This window comes from Coloeus monedula, assembly GCF_965178545.1.
Source record: "Coloeus monedula genome assembly, contig: HAP1_SCAFFOLD_348, whole genome shotgun sequence".
NCBI lineage: Eukaryota > Metazoa > Chordata > Aves > Passeriformes > Corvidae > Coloeus > Coloeus monedula.
Genome location: NW_028120601.1, coordinates 11492 through 31873, shown reverse-complemented (window position 1 = coordinate 31873; position 20382 = coordinate 11492). Strand labels below are relative to the sequence as shown.

At 53.5% G+C, this 20382-nt stretch overlaps 1 pseudogene across 1 annotated transcript in view; it reads right to left on the bottom strand.

Annotated features, from left to right (window-relative positions):
* Positions 1-19800, bottom strand: part of LOC309585792 (olfactory receptor 14J1-like) — a 41378-nt pseudogene extending 21578 nt beyond the window's left edge. The window contains exons 1-2 of the transcript in view: positions 19521-19800; positions 11291-11906 (exon numbers count right to left, since the gene is read on the bottom strand). The product of the transcript in view is annotated as an olfactory receptor 14J1-like (transcript). The remainder of the gene's footprint in view (positions 1-11290; positions 11907-19520) is intronic.
* Positions 19801-20382: the final 582 nt, after the last annotated feature.

The following is a 20382-nucleotide window of genomic DNA, read 5'->3' as shown; positions in this document are numbered from 1 at the left end:
GCCCTGGGGTAACCTGGCCAAGGGAAAAGATGCAAAATTGGTGGGTGGAGATAAAAACTTGGTGTTGTGGTCACCCTGGGTGGGGACTTCCACCCCTCTGGTCTCATGTCAGGATGGAGAGGGGAGCAGGGAATGCAGAGACTGATGGGCGATCCCAAGGGATTTTAGGGGCAGGACGAGGGCTGCTGTGAGTTCTTGTTGGGAGAGGTCAGCCCGGAGACCCCAGAGTGTTCCCAGGGCCCTGGGATGGAGAGTTGTCACCACCTTCTGCTTCAGGTGGTGGTTCTGGAGGGACCTGGGCTCCTTGGGGCTCTTCCTGCAGCCGAGAACTTGTAGGGACCCTCCTCCAGGTGGCTCCTACGGGTGTTCCAGGGGCTTGGGGCTCACGGTGAAGCCCTTCCCAGAGTCTGGGCATCCATAGGGGCTCCCCAGTGTGGATCCCCTGGTGTCTGGGGAGGCTGGAGCTCCTATGAAAGCTTTTCCTGCCCTCCTGGCCCCTGTAGGGTCTCTCTCCTCTGAGATGGCACCTCTGGGCAAAGCTTGGGCAGACACAGGACTTCTCCCCCACTTGGATCCTGTGCTGGGAGATCAGCTCCGTGCTCCGGCCAAAGCTCTTCCCACAGGAGATCAGTCCCCTGCAATGATGGCAACTTTGGGCTTCTCCAGAACCCCTCCCACTCCTCTGGAGGTCCCACCCCCCATCTTTCCCCTCCTCCACCCTTTTCCCATCATCCCCCAATCCTCATCCACCAACGGACCCCACGAAGGGGAAGGGTCCCACTCCCTTTTTCCTCCCTCTCTCCGATATCCCCCTCTCCTTTCTCATCCTCCCCCAAAGCCTCCGTGTCCCACGTACCTGGTTTGGGGCTCTCAGTTCCCTCTCCCACTCAGTCTGGGGAGTCCGATCCCCTTTTCACTGCTCTCCCCCTCTTTAAAACGGGTCTCCCTTTCCCCCCCCCGCCCCTCACCCCAGAGCTCCTCGCCCGCGGCCGGGGGGCTCCCAGCACCACCAGTGCGGCCCCAGCTGCCCCCACCCGCCCCATGCCCAGCGCCGGGCGCTGCCCACAGCCCCAAAGCAGCCGCGCTGTGCCCTGGGGGGTCCCCAGAGCGGCCCCGCCCCGCACGGCACTGGGAGCACCAGTCCGGACCAGTGCGGAGCGCGGGCGGGCGGCATCAGCCGTGCCCGGGCAGGGCCGGGCCCCGCGGGGCTCCCGCCCGCACTCGGCCCCCGCCGGGACAGCGCGGGGGGGCCCGGCCTGGCCGCCCCCACCTCCCCCTCCCCAAATTCCGCTCCGGGGGGCGCTGGCGGCGCGGGGGGCTCAGCTGGGGCCAGAGCTGCCGGAGCCACGTGTCCCCCGCTGCCGGCACCACCCCCTCAGGATTAGGGGTGCCCCAAAACTCCCTCCGAGCTGCCGGATACCCCGCACGCCCCTCAGGAGTGGGGTCCCCCCGGCCTCATCATCCCCAACCTTCGGCTGCCTCAGCCCAGGCCCCATCCCGCCCATCCCCCTCCGCCACACTTCATCCCACCCCCCAATCCACATCCCACCCTTCCCGGGCCCCATCCCGCCCCATCCCATTTCTCCCGGCAGCCGCCACCGGGACCCCAAAAACCCCGCGTGCCGGGGGCTCCCCAATATCCCCCAAGGGGCATTTCCGACTCACATTTGGAGCCCCGCAAGATCCAAACATCCGCCTCCCCCCCCGCCCCACCAAACCCCCTTCCCCCAGGAACCAACAAAGATATTTGGGGCTCGGTGCTGGAGTCCTCCAAGCTCCAAAAATCCCCTCTCCCAAAAATAACCCCAGTGACTGCCCAAGATATTTGGGGCGAGCTGTCCCTACCCGGTCACCTGCGGGATGGGGGGAGCCGAGAGCTGCGGACACAGAGAGCGATGGATGCACGTGGAGGCTCCTCTTCCTGCCTCCTCTGTCCTGCCTCTTCCTCCCGCCCCTCCCCTTTTATCTCTCCTCTTCCTCCCGCCCCTCCCCTTTTATCTCTCCTCTTCCTCCCGCTCCTCCCCTTTTATCTCTCCTCTTCCTCCCGCCCCTCCCCTTTTATCTCTCCTCTTCCTGCCGCTCCTCCCCTTTTATCTCTCCTCTTCCTGCCGCTCCTGCTCCTCCATCCGCCCTCCCCCCTCGCTCTTCCTCGTCCTCTCCTGCCCCTCCCCCCCTCCTCCCGTTGTTTGTGGCTCCCATCCCGGCTTTGTCTGGCATCAGCCCTGGGGCCGTCCCGTGCTCAGCAGCAGCAGCAGCAGCAGCAGCAGCATCCTGTGCTCTGGCAGCACTCGCTGCTCCTTAGGGAAGGCTTTGGCATTTCTGCCGGGCACAGACACTGAAGCTCACCCCGACCTGCCCCGCTCCCATTGCTGTCCCCTGGGCGCTGGGCAGCTGCTGTGCCAGGGCAGCCAGAGACACAAAGGAAGCCAAGTCCAGCCCAGCTGCCCGGGCTGATGCAGACGAGCCCCAGGGCCGAGGTCCTGCAGAGCCCCACGGAGCCCTGGGCTCCTCGCTGGGAACGGGCTGTGCTGCGGCTGCCACAGCGGCCACAGCGAGTCCTGGGGCTCCCCCGGCGCCGCTGCAGCAGCACCCAGGTTCCACCTCCTGTGCCAGGCCCTGGCCAGGGGCCATCAGATCCATGGGCTCCGTGCCGAGGGGGAACACAACAACAGTGGATCGGATGCAGCCCCCAAAGACCTCGAGCAAATCGTGCAGGAACATCCAGACCTGGACCTGACGTTTGCAAAGCTGCAGCCGGCAGAGTTCTGTGGCGCAGGAGAGCCGGCACGGGGAGAGGAGACCTGCAAGGAGCTGCAGGAGAAACACCCTGAGCCTCAAAGGCTGCCACAGCCTGAATCTGTGCTGGGGAAAGTTCTTCCTGTCCGGGAAGAGATCCCGGGATGAGGCAAAAGCCAAGTTCATGGCTGGTGACACGATTGCCGTGCAGGGAGGGCAGAGGAGGGACTGCGGGCGGAGACTGGGAGCCCGGGAAGGAGGGAGGGGTGGGGAAGGTGTTTCTTTAGGATTTGTTTTAGTTCTCCTTGTCCTGGTGTGATTGGTTTGGAAATAAATTCCATTAATTTCCCCCGTTTGGGTCTGTTGTGGCCCTGGCAGTGAGCAGTGAGTGAGCTCTCCCTGCCCCGATCCCAGCCCACGAGCCTTTCCTTCAGTGCTCTGTGTGCTGCAGCTGTGAGCAGAGTGCCAGAGCGGCTTTGGTGGCCCCGGGCACCCGGCCAGGGCCAGCCCAGCGCAGCGGTGCCTGCAATTCATTCCCTCGGCTGCAGCGCTGAGCGGCCGCAGGGCGGGTCCGGCTGCGCGGGCAGGCGGCTCCAGAAGCACCAACTGCGCCCCACGGGACAGGAGGAGGAGGCAGGGGGTGCCGGGGGAATCTCCTTCCTCCGAGCCGGCAGGGCCAGGCGGGAGAGACTGGAGAGAAGGAAACGGAGAGGAGGGACGAGGCTGGAGCTGTGGAGAGCTGCAGGGATCCGGGGCAGCCGGGAATTTTGTTTTCCAAATCTCTGGGGCGAAAGGAAGCGCTGTGAAATCCATCATGGAAAAGAGAGGAGAAATAGCGATTGATGGAAACCGACACCCCTTGGGACTCAGTTTCTCCCTCTGCATTGCAAAAGCTGACAGACCCCGAGCGCCGACGGACACCCGTCCCCGGCGTCACGGCCCAAGGGATCGGAGCTGCGGCTGGCGGGGCTGGAAGCTCCGTCCAGCAGCTCCGCTGCCGCCCCCAAAGCTCGGGCTGGACCGTGGGGTCTGGGACACAGCCCCGTGCTGGGGGGCGGCAGCGGGAGCCGCGGGGCCCGGCCCGTGGGGGCGGCCGGGCTGGAAAAGTGCGCGGGGCCCCAGCGCGGTGTCCCGGTCTTGTTCCTCACCTTAACACAATGTCTTCAACTCCCTGCGTGCCCTTCATTTAATCAGCATTTCCTAAATGCTGACCCATCCCATCATCAGCTCTACCCGGAACAGAATTTCCCAGGCCATTCCAAGTCCTTTATAGTTCTGAAAATACTGGGGCCAAGCCCTACCCGTGATTTCCCCCACCCCCGCCTCCATGCAGACCTTGTTGTCTGCCAGCACCAGGATAGTTCCCACTGGCCCAGGTCTGCGTTTAGCAAAGCCAACAGTACTTCTACCACTGCTTTCTGCAAGACCCCAATTGAGTCTTTACATTTCAACATAACCAGATGATGTCTACTTAGTATGAAATGTAGTTCCTGTCCAAGAATTGCATGTCCCAAGCAATTTCTTAGCAGAATAAATTTTAAATCCTTTGGGTTTCAGTGTTTGGAAATCATCTGCTAGTGTATATAGCAACTTCACTACATTCTTATTTTCATTATCTCTGTAGAGCTAAGGAATTCCGATTATGAAAGGCTCTATTCTGTAAGCTCATTAAAAGTTAATATCCACCACAACACTGTCTATTTTATTGGTTCTTTGCAATTGCTTAGCAAAGATAACAAGCACCAGGCTTTTTAAGAGAGACACACACACACTTTCTTACATAGAAAGACACAATCTTGTTCCCACCAAAGCACTCACACAGGTGAAAGTCACAATTTTCCTGCCTCTTCCTTCCTTTCCAAACCAGTGCAGCATGAGAGAAAGCAGCTGTTTCCCGAGGCCGATGGGTCACAGACAGGTAAGATGACATTGAGGCTTGTTCCTCAGAGGCAGTCAGCAAGCAGCAGATGATGATCTCAAGGATCCAGGTGACACCATCACCCTCTCAAGGGAGGAATCCTTTAAGCAAGCACATTGCTCATCACTTCCATCCTGCTTTGGTTTAATGAACCAGCTCTTCCTGGCAATGAGCAGCAAGGGGATCTAATTTGACTGTTGCTATCCTTTTACATTTTATTCAATCATTCCATAAGAACAGGCATTTTACTTTTGTTTCAGTTACTCCAGAGGACCTTGGCACAAAGCAAAATGAAGTCAAATGAGAAATAGCTAGCTTAAATTTATATACACCAACAAATCATGCTGTGTTTCAACAAGTGTAAGAGAGACGTGGGACTTTCCTTCCCTCTGAGCAGCTGCAAGCATAAAAAAAGCAATGATGCAACGTTCATTAATAAAACTTTCTTAGAAATCTCTTCTTATGGACAGATTCAACATCTGCAGGAGATACCCAAAACACACTCATTGTGCTGCACTTCCCCTTTTCCATTCACGTGTTATATATACTGAAAATATGTTACCGAGTAGCTATGAACACACCATGCTCCCAGATTTTCCCTAAGTAAAACATGTATCTGTGTATGTTATAAACGATCAAACACAAGGGAGAAAAGCCTGGCACAGATACGGCAGCAAAGGAAATTCATCACATTACAGATCTCCCCTTATACAGAGGTTGGCCAGGACTTTCATCAGTGATGGGAAGGAATTTCTCATCTTCCCATTTACAGCACCTGAGGCAAGAGGGACCCAACACCTTAAGCGGTGTCCAAGATAGCACAGAAATTTAAACAGAGCCATTTACAAAGGGCAGCAACTCATCTGGCCAGTTCACACCTCAGATAACTATCTGCAGAACCCAGAGCAACACAATACTCCAAGGAGCAGTGAGATAGCCAGAAGGTTCTCAGCTCAAGAAAATCAAGCAAGAACAGGATGTTCCTTAGCCTGGCTAACCCAGATAACATCTCCCAGCCATTAGCATGAGATGAAACAGAAAGAGAGAGGCTGAATCACTTGCAGTGTACAGATACTGCCCGAGGGAAATGTGACAGGTGACCTACAACATAAAAAATGCACTTAACTGTAAAAACTAGGAAGTGAAGCTAAAAATGAGAAAAATTAAAAGCTGTTCTTGGATATGCAGTAAAAAGCACACTGACATCATAAACGGGAGAAGGAACACAAAAGCACCCAGCTGTTCAAAAGCTGTGCAGTTAAGGTACAAAGAAATCAATGTTTTTTTAAAGAAAAAATCCCTCACAAGGTGAATGAGCTCAGTAACGCTCAAACCAATATTATTTGTTAGAAAAATCATCTGCTCCAGTGCCTGAAGCAAAAGGTTTGCCATTTATTCCATCATTCCTTCAAATCCAGGGATTAGTGAGAACTTCTTAACAAATTCCTACCTTGCCTTATGGTCCTTCAGCTTCACCAGGGCCAAAGCTTGCTGCTCAGAGTCAGTACACGAATCCCTGTGGTGTTACCATCCTCTCTGAGTGAGAAAAGCACTCGAGACGGTGAACAAAGAGATGGGGCAATTTCCTGATGCCTGAGAAGGATGTTCTTAAGATAAACAAAATTGCCCAATCAAAATTTATAAAGAAATGACATTTATTATGTGACCAAAATATCAGTTTTAAAAGCCACGATCGAGAAAAGCAGCTCCGAGCCCGGGGTCGGAGCTGGGTGAACACGCATAGATCTGATCTCTGTCGCACCAGACCTCCCAAGTTCACGGATGCTGCTTTGGTTGGTCCCTTCTTATACATTTTTTGGGCAGAGTCCGAATTAATTCTATTCTTCTCGTCATTTTAGCATATTCATGAAGTTTTCTTGTCCCGGAGTTGGGCTGCACAAAGCCTTTCCTGGATCCCAGGAATTGTCCATCCTGGGTGATGAGTGGGCCATTTCTGCTGATGAATGGGCCATCTCTGCTTCCTGGAACAGTTATTTTTAGTTCCCGGGATGTCCGATTCCTTATCAGATGAGATGTAGATATCAGAAGGTGGCAATCAAGTCGTTATGGTGCAAATGTCCCGGTGATAAGATCTAACCCCACCTGGGTGGAATCCTCACTTATTGTGAGAGAACTTCTTTTAGTGTTGTGAAATTTTTCTCTCAGCCAGGCTGCTGAAGGGATTTTGAAACTCGGTCTCTGTAGGGTCTGATTACACTCCAATTTTATACATAATAGCACGAATTACATACCTTATTTATAACGTTCTCAACTCAGTGGCACAAAGTCTGCTTTTGTTCAGACAGGAATGAAGAGGAAAAATGGCAGAAATTCATAACAGGGACAATGAGGAGAAACATTGGGCTGTGCACACATTCAGTCCAAGCAACATCAATGCCAGGTGTGGTTTAAAATTCACGTTTGTGCTTTATTAAAGCCACGCACTGTATTTATGGCTCTCAGTGAATTCTGTATCCAAAAGGGACACGTTAGATGATTCAAAATTAGTTGGATTTCTTTCCTTCTCCTGTAGCAGTGCCAGTAGGAGAGGTAACAAAGGCAGTTCCCTGGCCTTCAGACATTGCACAGAAGTGGGATCCATAGATACAAACTCAGGCAGCCAAACTGCAGGTATTTCATTCAGGGCCTAAGACATGAAGCTAGGCTTCTTTTAATAAATCACGGACAGGGATGAGCTCCTGACATTAATATTGCACTCCTCCCTCTTTCTGCTGAGACAGTCTGGCCAACACGAATATCCCTAATACAGATGCAGGGCTCTGGTATAACAGCCACCCCAAAAAGCCATAGTTCCAGCTACCTTTCCTTTCTTTGCATCATACCAGGAGGAATCAAAAGGAATGAAACCTATTTCATTTATTATTACAGGTGAGAACCCCTCTAAGTACATAGGAAGAGAAGTTGTAGTTTGTAACCTTGTTCTCCATCTAGAAGTAAAACAGGGGCTGGTGTCAGGCAACGAGGGCAACAGAGAAAATGCTGAAAAGAAACGGAGGAATGTGAAGCCAAATTTTCAAGCATTCCAGGCAATCACACCACTCAGGGACAGTCTACAGCTCAGCAAATCACATGCTGGAATGCAGTGGAGTATGGAGTAGGGCAATAGGGAACTGCTGAACCAAATAGGTGCTACAGCCTCTTGTGCTCAGGCTCTTAGCCCAAAGTATGTTCCAGCTCCAACTGAAGGGCATTCTGAACCAGAAGAGCACTGACCTTTTGATTTTGGCAGTTCACAGTTTTCAGACAGCAGAATGTCTGTGGCTCCTCTCATCATTATTTTTGCTGTTTTCACTACTGGCCATCAAGTTTCCTGCAGTAGCCATCCATGAACCCCGGATCACTACTACATTAATAACACAGAACATGGCTCTCAGAGTGCATTAGTGAGGTACCAAGAGAAAACCCAAATGATGATCCTCCTCACAGAAAAGGTAACAGACAAAAAAAATAAAAGTGTGAAAATACTTTTTAAAAAATGGCTGAAATGAGGCAATATCTTAAAATTAAGTAAATGTCTGAAATGAAATTTAAGCAAATTTAATTGTTGCAAAGTATTCTGAATACACATACAGTACAATATACTAGAGTCCAAAATTAGAAAAACTTCTGGTCATGGAAATATGGGGTAAGGGATATGTTTATTTGGAACAATCAGTTCAGCAGAGATCTCTTTGCTACAAATATCTTGAATTTAATTCTTCTGCCTTGATACAATCTCCTGAGAAAATAAAAAAATAAAATAAAAATCCTACAGGAAAAACTTATGTTGGATGCAATCTATTCACTCATACCTGATACAAAAGTCTAATTTATTCTCTTGATTTATTGTCTTAAGGAGAATGAATTAATTATTCTTCCACTCAGAAGTCTATGGCATCAATCCTTGAGTTGAATCAGAGAAAATTCAATCTCTCATGAGTTCCCACTCCATTTACTTTTCTTGTAAGTGTTCTGTTTTGTTGAAGTGAAAGCTCCTCTGGACTCAGGCCCAGAGGGAAGCCAAAGCACAGGGGTTGAATTAAAACCTTTGGACAAGCTGAGATACATGAAGTCACACCAAAGTGAAATAGAAATACAGATTTTTTAACCTTTAGTAGAAATATATGCTAAGTGCCTTAAACATTGAAAAGCTGCAGCAGAGACCTTAAACACAGTTCTTACTGCAGCAGTGTTACCTTTTCACAGAATTCTTTACTTTAGACAAAATATGGATAGAATGACACTGTTCACATTTTTTAGATAGAGCGTTCAAATAAACAATAAGAGTTGATAGAAACTGCATCCACAAATCTGTGTAATACCTGTGTAACACTGGTGTGAGGCTTACGACTGTTAGAATTAGACCAGGATCGGTTAAGAAAAGGAAAACTAGAATCGTGTGTTAATCTTATTGGTCAATTAACAAATCTAATCCACACTTCTGTAAGAAAAAATATAGAGTCTAGAGCATATAGAGCATATAGAGCATACAGAAGAAGAAGAAGAAGCTGTTTTTGCCTGTTGTTGCTGTTGCTGCTTGCCTTTATCATGTAACCCCCTTTGAACTCTGCCTTCAAGAAAGCTGTGAGACTATGAAATACAGAACTCAGCAGAACAGCAGCCTCCTCTGCTCTCTCACCCTGGTCCGGGAAGGAAGGGTACCCCGTCCAAAGCTCAACAGCGCAGAGCCCCAAGGCTGCTGTGGGCAGCAGGGCCCAGGGGCCGTTCCCACCCGCAGCGCTCCTGTCCTGGGCTGGGCCTGCACAGGGGCTGGGGCACCATGGCTGGGGCAGCGGGGCACAGAGGGGCCACGGAGCCGCTGCCGGGGCTGACAGCAAGGCCAGGGACACACAGGGAATTTCTGGGCATTGCCTGCGCTGGGCAGGGCTGAGTGTGGGGAAGGCAGAGCTCAGCTGGCCTCGGTGGCTGCAGGAAAAGCCGAGAGCCCGGAGAGCCCCCGTGGCTGTGCTGGAGAGCAAGGCTGGAGGAGGGAAATGCGGGGCTGCTGCGGGATGGGGAGGGGGATTGAATTCCAGCAGGCACCGACGGGGGGCTGAGAGACTCAAGGGCTCCTTGGCCTGAGCCTGTCCTGGAAAGGTCTCTCAGCCCTCTGTGCCCATGAAGGGCTCCAAGGAGGAGCAGAGCTCATCTTGGCAGGACCCTCATGGAATCCCTGAGGGACAAATGCCAGTGCCTGCCCAGCCTTCCCAACGTCCCTGACACCAGAGGCCTTTTCCACATCCCTCGGTTCCAGGTCAGTGCCCAGAACACAGCACAGGCCTGTCCAGGTCCTGGGGGCGATTCCCAAGGGAGGCAGCTGTGATTTCTCCCCACAGACCCACCACTCCGGTGTCTCTCTGTGCAGCCCTTGGCTGTCCTGAGCACTTTCCCTGGAGCCTCCCTGCCCTGGACGTTTGTCTCCATGCAGTTCTCAGCACAGCCCAGCAAAGAATTCAGGTGCTTTCCCAGAGGACATTACTCTGGCAGTAAAGTGGCCTCAGGGCACAGTTTGTGCCCCTGGAATTGTGCCAGCCCCGAGTGCTGCTGATGGTGTTTGTGCTCACTCAGGTTCATCTCCCCACACTCACTCGATGCACTGCTGAAGGCTCCTCAGGACACAGCAAACACGGACTGCTGGCCTGGTCACTTGGTGTCCCTCCGTGCAGGGACAAACAACCTCCTGCAGGGGAGGGCAGAGGCCAGTGCTGGGATTGCTGGTGGCAGGGGCTGGTGTGGGACACTTGCCCTGGGCACCTTCCCAGGCTGTGCCCGGAACAAAGGCACAGCCCAGGCCCTGCTCTGCTGCTCCCTCAGGTCCATCCCAGGAGCTCTGGCAGTGCCAGGACACTGCTGCCTGCCCCCCCTGCACACTCCCCCCTGCCCCTGGGCACTGGGGTTTGCTTTGCCAGGGCATTCCTGGGGCACATTCCTGACAGCAGCTCTGGAGGAGAGCGAAGCCTTCCTGCCCTGGCCCCAGGAGATGCCCTTTGCTGATGGAGCTGCTGTGCTGGAGCCCGGCTGTGTCCCAGCAGTGCCCGTGGCCTGTCCCTGCCTGTGCTCACAGCACGGACACGCAGCAGGACAGTGACCGAGCTGCCCGAGCACTCCGGCCTTGCACCCTCAGAAGGGCTGGGAAAGGGAGTGTGGAGCTGGGAAGAGCAGAGGTGGGAAGAGGCTGGGCCATTGTCCCTGGCCGTGCTGCTGTGCTGGGAGTCTCTTCCCTCCAGCTCTGCCCACAGGCACTGCCCCTGCAGAGCCAGAGAAGGGCTGAGGAACAAACCTTGGACACAAAGGTCAGGACAGCCCCTTGTTTTGATTCAAATGCACAGGGAAGAAGCCTCCTGAAAGTCTTTGTGTTTCAAAAGAAAGGTAGATGTTCATGCAGAAATGCAAGGAGTAGTACTACAGTACTTTATAAAAAGCAGAATAACACCAGAAAAAGAATAAGAAAAAGCACCAATGAAAATATGGACAAAGAGGAAAAAGAGGCCAAGATTGTAAAGAGTTACATTCTGAAGGTTCTGGAGCAGAAAAGAGAGAGTTTATTGCTTCTGAGAAGCATCCTAGTCATAATTTTCCTCGCATGGCAGAAGGAAATAGAAAGATTTTAACTTGTGAAAAGTATCCAGTCCTCACTTTCCTCAGGGCATCCCTGAGCTCCTGGTTCCTCAGGCTGTAGATGAGGGGGTTCAGGGCTGGAGGCACCACCGAGTACAGAACTGACAGGGCCACATCCAGGGATGGGAGGAGATGGAGGGGGGCTTCAGGTAGGAAAACATAACAGTGCTGAGGAACAGAGAGAGCACGGCCAGGTGAGGGAGGCACGTGGAAAAGGCTTTGTGCCGGCCCTGCTCAGAGGGGATCCTCAGCACAGCCCTGAAGATCTGCACATAGGAGAAAACAATGAACACAAAACAGCCAAACACCAAACAGGCACTGACAGTGATGAGCCCAAGTTCCCTGAGGTGGGATTTGGAGCAGGAGAGCTTGAGGATGTGTGGGATTTCACAGAAGAACTGGCCCAGGGCATTGCCCTGGCCCAGGGGCAGGGAAAATGTACTGGCCGTGTGCATGAGAGCGTAGAGAAAGGCACTGGCCCAGGCAGCTGCTGCCATGTGGGCACAAGCTCTGCTGCCCAGGAGGGTCCCGTAGTGCAGGGCTTTGCAGATGGACACGTAGCGCTCGTAGCACATGATGGTGAGGAGGAAATCCTCTGCTGAGAGGAAGAAGAGAAAGAAAAACACGTGAGCAGCTGTCTCGGTTTTGAAAGACAGGTGTCTGCTAAGGAAGGCAGAAGCCCCCCTTGAAGTGGCAGATATAACCCTTTTTCCCTCCAAGTTATTATATTTTGAAATCAAGGGCCTTTAGGCAGAGATGTGGGAAATAGGAATAACAGTTCTTTACTATATATATATATATATATATATATATATATATGTATATGTATATAACCAGTCAAACAAAACAACAACAACTATGGCAGTAACAGCACACACAAACCCAGTCCCAGCCTTCTCGGCTGTCAGGCTATTTCCCCTCGGGTGCAGTTCCGCTCGCAGCCGGCAGGGGCGCTGGCGGCTCCCGGTGAGCAGGGCAGGTGCGATGGTTCCCCCGCGGCTGCAGGGGGCGCTCCGGAGCGAGCTCGGGGAGCACGCGGGCAATGGCGGCCTGGGATCCCGGGAAGGGAAGGAACAAAGGCTTCACAAACCCCTGGGCAGCCGATCCCGGGATCCCGGGAAGGGATGGAACAAAGGCTTCACAAACCCCTGGGCAGCCGATCCCGGGATCCCGGGAAGGGAAGGAACAAAGGCTTCACAAACCCCTGGGCAGCCGATCCCGGACTCTCAGGAGCAGCAGGCTGGGAACGGCAGGCAGGAGCGGCAGGCTAGAGCGGCAGGCTAGAGCGGCAGGGACGAACGCAAATCCCGGGTGGCAGGCGAGATGTATCCAGATGGGAGAACCCCACGGGTGCCCAGGCAGGCAGGGCGAGCAGGGCTACAGCGTAGCAAAAGCTCGAAGCAGCAGCAGCGGGGCAGGGCAGCCACAGCTCGGCCTCCAGCAGGGCAGGGAAAGCGGCTTTTGGGGTCCCGGCGTTGTTTCCAGCAGGAAGAGAAGAACGGCCAAAAAGAAAGAAGCAGCAGCTCTTTTCTCTGCAGCTTCTCTCTCCGGACGCTCAGAGCGAACTGCCCCCACACCCAGGTGTAGACAAGAAAGTAGCCAGGCCCGCCCCACTCCCTTTTTGTCTTTCTTAAGTACAGCTATTTGTCCCCTAGCAACATGCATATGGGAGAAAATTCCTTTAACAGAAAAAAAAAAAAAAAACCCTAAGACTAAACTAAAACCCCAACATTATCCACCCCGAATTTTTTCCCATACTAACATGTTACATGAAACTTAACTTTTTTTCTTAACCATATAAATCTATGCATTACCCAAATTATATAGAAATATACATGCTGATAGTGATACAAGTACAGAGCCATGGGTAGTTCACCCTAAAACAAGGTCCCCTTGAGGTAAGCATCGGGTCTCTCCATCCTTTTGCATCACCCACCAGGTGCAACCTGGTCCCTGAGCAAAAACGACCCCACGGATGGGTTTGTCTTTGCTCAAGGCAGACTTTACCCAAACAGTTTTTCCAAGCATACCTCTCATGTGCACCACTGGAACCTTATCTCCGTCTGTTGTTTGTAGGGGTTCGGATTGGGCAGGGCCTGCTCGGCTGGTGGAGCCTCGGGTGTTAACTAACCAGGTGGCTCTTGCTAAATGCATCTCCCAGTTTTTGAAAGTCCCCCCACCCAGTGCCTTCAAGGTGGTTTTAAGCAATCCATTACACCGCTCAACCTTCCCAGCTGCTGGTGCATGGTAAGGGATGTGGTACACCCACTCTATGCCATGTTCTCTAGCCCAGGTGTTTATAAGGCTGTTCTTGAAATGAGTCCCATTGTCAGACTCGATTCTCTCAGGGGTGCCATGCCTCCAAAGGACTTGCTTTTCCAGGCCCAGGATGGTGTTCCGGGCAGTAGCGTGAGGCACAGGGTAGGTCTCCAGCCATCCAGTGGTGGCTTCTACCATTGTGAGCACACAGCGCTTGCCTTGGCGGGTTTGAGGCAGTGTGATGTAATCAATCTGCCAGGCCTCCCCATACTTGTATTTGGACCATCGCCCACCATACCACAGAGGCTTCACCCGCTTGGCCTGCTTGATCGCAGCGCATGTCTCACAGTCATGGATCACCTGGGAGATACTGTCCATGGTTAGATCCACCCCTCGGTCTCGTGCCCACTTATAGGTGGCATCTCTGCCCTGATGGCCTGAGGCATCATGGGCCCATCGAGCTAGGAACAGTTCTCCTTTATGTTGCCAATCTAAGTCTATCTGGGACACCTCTATTTTCGCAGCCTGATCTACCTGTTTGTTGTTACGATGTTCTTCATTAGCCCGGCTCTTGGGGATGTGAGCATCTACATGACGGACCTTCACGGATAGCTTCTCTACCCGAGTGGCAATGTCTTTCCACTCTTCAGCAGCCCAGATTGGTTTTCCTCTGCGCTGCCAGTTTGCCTTATTCCACCTTTCCAGCCAACCCCACAGAGCATTGGCTACCATCCATGAATCAGTGTAGAGGTAGAGCTTTGGCCACTTCTCTCTTTCAGCTATGTCCAGAGCTAATTGAACAGCTTTGAGCTCAGCAAATTGGCTTGATCCACCTTCTCCTTCAGTAGCCTGTGCAACTTGTCGTGTGGGGCTCCATACAGCGGCTTTCCATTTCCGGCTAGCGCCTACAATTCGGCAGGAACCATCAGTGAAGAGGGCGTATTGTCTTTCACTCTCTGGTAGCTCATTATATGGTGGGGCTTCTTCAGCACGTGTCACCTGCTCCTCTTCTTCTTCAGAAGATAACCCAAAAGTCTCACCTTCCGGCCAGTTCGTAATTATTTCCAAGATCCCAGGGCGACTTGGGTTTCCAATTCGGGCGCGCTGCGTGATGAGGGCAATCCATTTGCTCCAAGTAGCGTCGGTGGCGTGATGCGTGGAGGGAACCTTTCCTTTGAACATCCACCCCAGCACCGGTAGTCGGGGTGCCAGGAGGAGTTGTGCCTCTGTGCCAATTACTTCTGAGGCAGCCTGGACTCCTTCATAAGCTGCCAGGATTTCCTTCTCTGTGGGAGTGTAGTTGGCTTCAGACCCTCTGTAGCTTCGGCTCCAGAATCCCAGTGGTCGGCCCCGAGTCTCACCAGGCACCTTCTGCCAGAGGCTCCAGGACAGGCCATTGTTCCCGGCTGCAGAGTAGAGCACGTTCTTCACCTCTGGTCCTGTCCTGACTGGGCCAAGGGCTACGGCGTGAGCAATTTCCTGTTTGATCTGGGCGAAGGCTTGCTGCTGTTCAGGGCCCCAGTGGAAATCGTTCTTCTTGCGGGTAACCAGGTAGAGAGGACTCACGATCTGGCTGTACTCGGGAATGTGCATCCTCCAGAAACCTATAGTGCCTAGGAAAGCTTGTGTTTCCTTCTTGTTGGTCGGTGGAGACATTGCTGTGATCTTATTGATGACCTCAGTAGGAATCTGACGCCGTCCATCTTGCCACTTTACTCCCAGGAACTGGATCTCTCGGGCAGGTCCCTTGACCTTGCTCTTCTTGATGGCAAAACCAGCTTGCAGGAGAATTTGAATTATTCTCTCTCCTTTCTCAAACACTTCGGTCGCGGTGTTCCCCCACACAATGATGTCATCAATGTACTGCAGATGTTCTGGAGCCCCACCCTTTTCTAGTGCAGTCTGGATCAGTCCATGACAGATGGTGGGACTGTGCTTCCACCCCTGGGGCAGTCGGTTCCAGGTGTACTGCACGCCCCTCCATGTGAAGGCAAACTGAGGCCTGCACTCTGCTGCCAGAGGAATAGAGAAGAATGCATTGGCAATGTCAATAGTGGCGTACCACTTTGCTGCTTTGGACTCCAGCTCGTACTGGAGCTCCAACATGTCCAGCACGGCAGCGCTCAGCGGTGGAGTCACTTCATTCAGGGCACGATAGTCCACAGTCAGTCTCCATTCTCCTTCAGATTTGCGCACTGGCCAGATGGGGCTGTTGAAGGGTGAGTGGGTCTTGCTGACCACCCCTTGGCTCTCCAGCTCACGGATCATCTTGTGGATGGGGATCACAGCATCTCGATTTGTCCGATACTGCCGGCGGTGCACTGTCGAGGTGGCAATTGGCACTCGTTGCTCTTCCACTTTCAGGAGCCCAACTGCAGAAGGATTCTCAGATAGTCCAGACAGGGTGTTCAATTGCCTAATGCCCTCTGCCTCCACAGCAGCAATACCAAATGCCCACCTGAGTCCTTTTGGGTCTTTGTAATAGCCATTCCGGAGGAAGTCTATGCCCAGAATACACGGGGCCTCTGGGCCGGTCACAATCGGATGCTTTTGCCACTCCTTCCCAGTCAGGCTCACCTCAGCTTCCAAAAGGGTCAACTGCTGTGATCCCCCGGTCACCCCAGCGATGGATACAGGTTCTGCCCCCACATGTCCCGATGGCATTAAAGTACACTGTGCCCCAGTATCAACCAATGCATCATATTTTTGTGGCTCTGATGTGCCAGGCCATCGGATCCACACCGTCCAGAAAACTCGGTTCTCCCGTGCCTCTTCCTGGCTAGAGGCAGGGCCCCTCTAGCCCTGGTTATCATTCTTTCCCTGGGTGTACATGCTCGAGGTACCTTCAAGGGGATCCGACATATCATCCTCCCTTCTGAAATACCTGGCAGCTCGATCGCGGGAGGCTGAGGCTACCTTCACCTTAGCGGAACCCCCTCGGTTAGTGCCTCCCTCCTTGAGTTCACGCACCCGCGCTGCCAGGACAGAGGTGGGTTTCCCATCCCACCTCCTCATGTCTTCCCCATGCTCACACAGGAAAAACCACAGCTCAGCTCGTGGGGTGTACCCTCTCTCTCTAGCAGGGGGACGACGGGCTCTGACTTGGGGGCCTGTGACTCGCACTGGTGCCACACTGACCCTCCTCATCTCCTCCCTCATCTCCTCCCTCATCTCCTCCCTCATTTCCTTCCTCATCTCCTTCATCTCCTCTTTGAGGTCCTGGACCACAGCAGAGACATGAGCTTTCAGCGGGCCATTGATCATGCTGTCATAATGCCTGAGCTTGCTGGCAACAGAGCCCACGGTTTCTCGGGTATTGTCAGCATCAATCGTCGCAATGAAGGTGGTGTATTGCGATGGCCCTAGCCTTGCCAGGTTCCACATCATCTGTCCTGTGCACCTGACCTTATCGGGGTCATTATCATGCTGTCCATCCCTCCCAAAGAGTACCTCTAATATTGCCACCTCTCTTAGCTGTTGAATCCCTTGCTCGAGTGTCTTCCACTGCATTCTATGATGGTACTCCTGCATTCTTTCTTTGTGAATGAACCTTTCTCTCACACTCATTAAGAGCCGCTCCCAGAGAGAAAGGGGCCCTGGCTCCCTCACAAATACCTGGTCCACACCTGGGTCCTGGGTCAATGATCCCAGCTACCTTGCCTCACCACTATCCAGTTGCACACTTGTGCCCATAAGGTCCCAAACCCGAAGCAGCCAGGTGGTATAAGGCTCACGCCCCCTTCGCGCAATGTCGTTTCGCATAGTGCGGAGACTGTCGTACGACAGGGACTCAGTGATGATTTCTGGCTCTGGCTCTCCTGCTGGTTGTGAGGGCCCTGGTTGTCCATCATCATTAACTGGTCGTACTGATTTGGTCTTACACTTCCTCCTTTGCACAGGGGCGACTGCTGCTGGCTGTGGTTGTCCTTGTGGTTCAGCTGAAGCCTGGACGGTTGTAACATCCGTGGGTTCTACTGCTGCACCATCGGACTCACCCTCTTTGGGGCAGGGAGAGGGCTTTTCACTAGCTGAGGAGGTGTATTCCCTTAGCAATTGGCATATCTCCTGGCGCACCTGGCCCATCTCCTGGCACATCTCCTTGCGCACCTGGCCCATCTCCTGGCACATCTCCTGGCGCACCTGGCCCATCTCTTGGCACATCTCTTGCATCCCTTTTGCCAGTACCCCCACCCAGTTTGGGTAGTCCATTTCTGAGGTGGACTGTTGGGCGGTATCAGTCTGTGGGGCGGGGTCTCTAGTGTCTGGGGCTACGTCAGGCTCTGGGGTAGGATCTCTAGTGTCTGGGGCTGTGCCAGGTTCTGGGGCAGGATAGGGCTCTGGGGTAGGATCTCTTGTGTCTGGGGCCATGTCAGGTTCTGGGGCAGGATCAGGCTCTGGGGTAGGAACTCTACTCTCTGGGGCCATGTCAGGTTCTGGGGCAGGATCTCTAGTCTCTGGGGCTGGTGTCCGGGTAGATATCCAAGCCAATCTCAACTTATCCTTGAGTGCTAAATAGAGTAGACCTATCAGCAGCAGATGGTTAATATTCAGAGGGAATTTAAACCCTTCGAAAATTGATGGGGTGGGCCCGAAGAACTGGTTGAGGGGTTGGGGGAAAACTTCCCCTGGTGTCATTTCCTCACAGAAGGTACCATTGTTAACATAACCCCAAAAACATGTGCTCAGTGTGTGATAGCCGTTTATCCATGTGCCCACATTCCGGAGGAAGCTAAAAACCCATGAATTCCTCACCTTCTCAACCCATAACGCAAGCTGGATAACAGCAATGGTAGCCTTAGTCAGAGGACCCATATTCAAGTAAGGAGCTGCAAAGGGGAAGAATATAGCTACGGCCACATGCCACCCGAACCAGGGTAAACTAGACCACATAGTGCAGCCTAACAAGGTTCCTATATCTGGCACACAAAATAAAGTTCCAAGAACTGTTATTCCTTTTTTTTTTACCTCTCTCTCTTAATGCCCTCAGGCCCCACGTTGGGCGCCAAGATCTGTCTCGGTTTTGAAAGACAGGTGTCTGCTAAGGAAGGCAGAAGCCCCCCTTGAAGTGGCAGATATAACCCTTTTTCCCTCCAAGTTATTATATTTTGAAATCAAGGGCCTTTAGGCAGAGATGTGGGAAATAGGAATAACAGTTCTTTACTATATATATATATATATATATGTATATGTATATAACCAGTCAAACAAAACAACAACAACTATGGCAGTAACAGCACACACAAACCCAGTGCCAGCCTTCTCGGCTGTCAGGCTATTTCCCCTCGGGTGCAGTTCCGCTCGCAGCCGGCAGGGGCGCTGGCGGCTCCCGGTGAGCAGGGCAGGTGCGATGGTTCCCCCGCGGCTGCAGGGGGCGCTCCGGAGCGAGCTCGGGGAGCACGCGGCAATGGCGGCCTGGGATCCCGGGAAGGGAAGGAACAAAGGCTTCACAAACCCCTGGGCAGCCGATCCCGGACTCTCAGGAGCAGCAGGCTGGGAACGGCAGGCAGGAGCGGCAGGCTAAAGCGGCAGGCTAGAGCGGCAGGGACGAACGCAAATCCCGCGTGGCAGGCGAGATGTATCCAGATGGGAGAACCCCACGGATGCCCAGGCAGGCAGGGCGAGCAGGGCTACAGCGTAGCAAAAGCTCGAAGCAGCAGCAGCGGGGCAGGGCAGCCACAGCTCGGCCTCCAGCAGGGCAGGGAAAGCGGCTTTTGGGGTCCCGGCGTTGTTTCCAGCAGGAAGAGAAGAACGGCCAAAAAGAAAGAAGCAGCAGCTCCTTTCTCTGCAGCTTCTCTCTCCGGACGCTCAGAGCGAACTGCCCCCACACCCAGGTGTAGACAAGAAAGTAGCCAGGCCCGCCCCACTCCCTTTTTGTCTTTCTTAAGTACAGCTATTTGTCCCCTAGCAACATGCATATGGGAGAAAATTCCTTTAACAGAAAAAAAAAAAAACAAACCCTAAGACTAAACTAAAACCCCAACAGCAGCACATGCTGAGGAGATGTGGCTGGTGCCCCAGAGGGAATTGTGCATGGCCTTGGGGACAGTGGTGCAGATGGAGCCCAGGTCGGTGAGGGCCAGGCTGAGCAGGAAGAAGAACATGGGGCTGTGCAGGTGCTGGCCGCAGGCTCCGGCGCTGATGATGAGGCCGCTGCCCAGGAGGGCAGCCAGGGAGATGCCCAGGAAGAGGCAGAAGTGCAGGAGCTGCAGCTGCCGCGTGTCTGCCAATGCCAGCAGGAGGAAGGGGCTGATGGAGCTGCTGTTGCACATTTTGAGCCTCTGGCCATGGAGTGCTGTTGAAGGACGAGACAGTGAGGAGTCAGGGGAGACTTTGCTGAGCAATGTCCAAGCCCTTTCTCCTGGCCCTGCCCCCCAGTTTTCCTTTTCTCAGAGCCCTTCCCTCAGCCCCGTGCCTGGAGCTCTGCTGGGATCTGGCCCCGTTGCTGTGACGAGCAGGGGCTGTGCCCATGGACAGCGAGGAGTCAGCTCTGCTCTGCTTCAGCGGGGACATGGGAATGGGGACAGGGGCCGGTCCTGGGGCTGGACTCCATCAGCCCAAAGTGCTCCTGAGGCAGAGGAGCTGGGCAGCATCTCCTGTGCCAGGGCTAAGGAACGGTGACGGCCAAAGGCACTTTGAGAGGGTTTCCTGCTGTGCCCAGGGAGAGCAGAGAGAGCTGTGCAAGGCAAGAGCATTGGCTGTAACTCAGAGAAGGGTGAGGGGAGCTGCTCTGTCCCTCCATCTGTCCCCAGCTGCCCCTCCTGAGATCGAGGGCAGTCACTGTGTTCCCCTGAAAATCAGCCTGGCAATCAGCCTGGCACAGCTGAGAGCAGAGGGACCCACAGCAGAGCAAA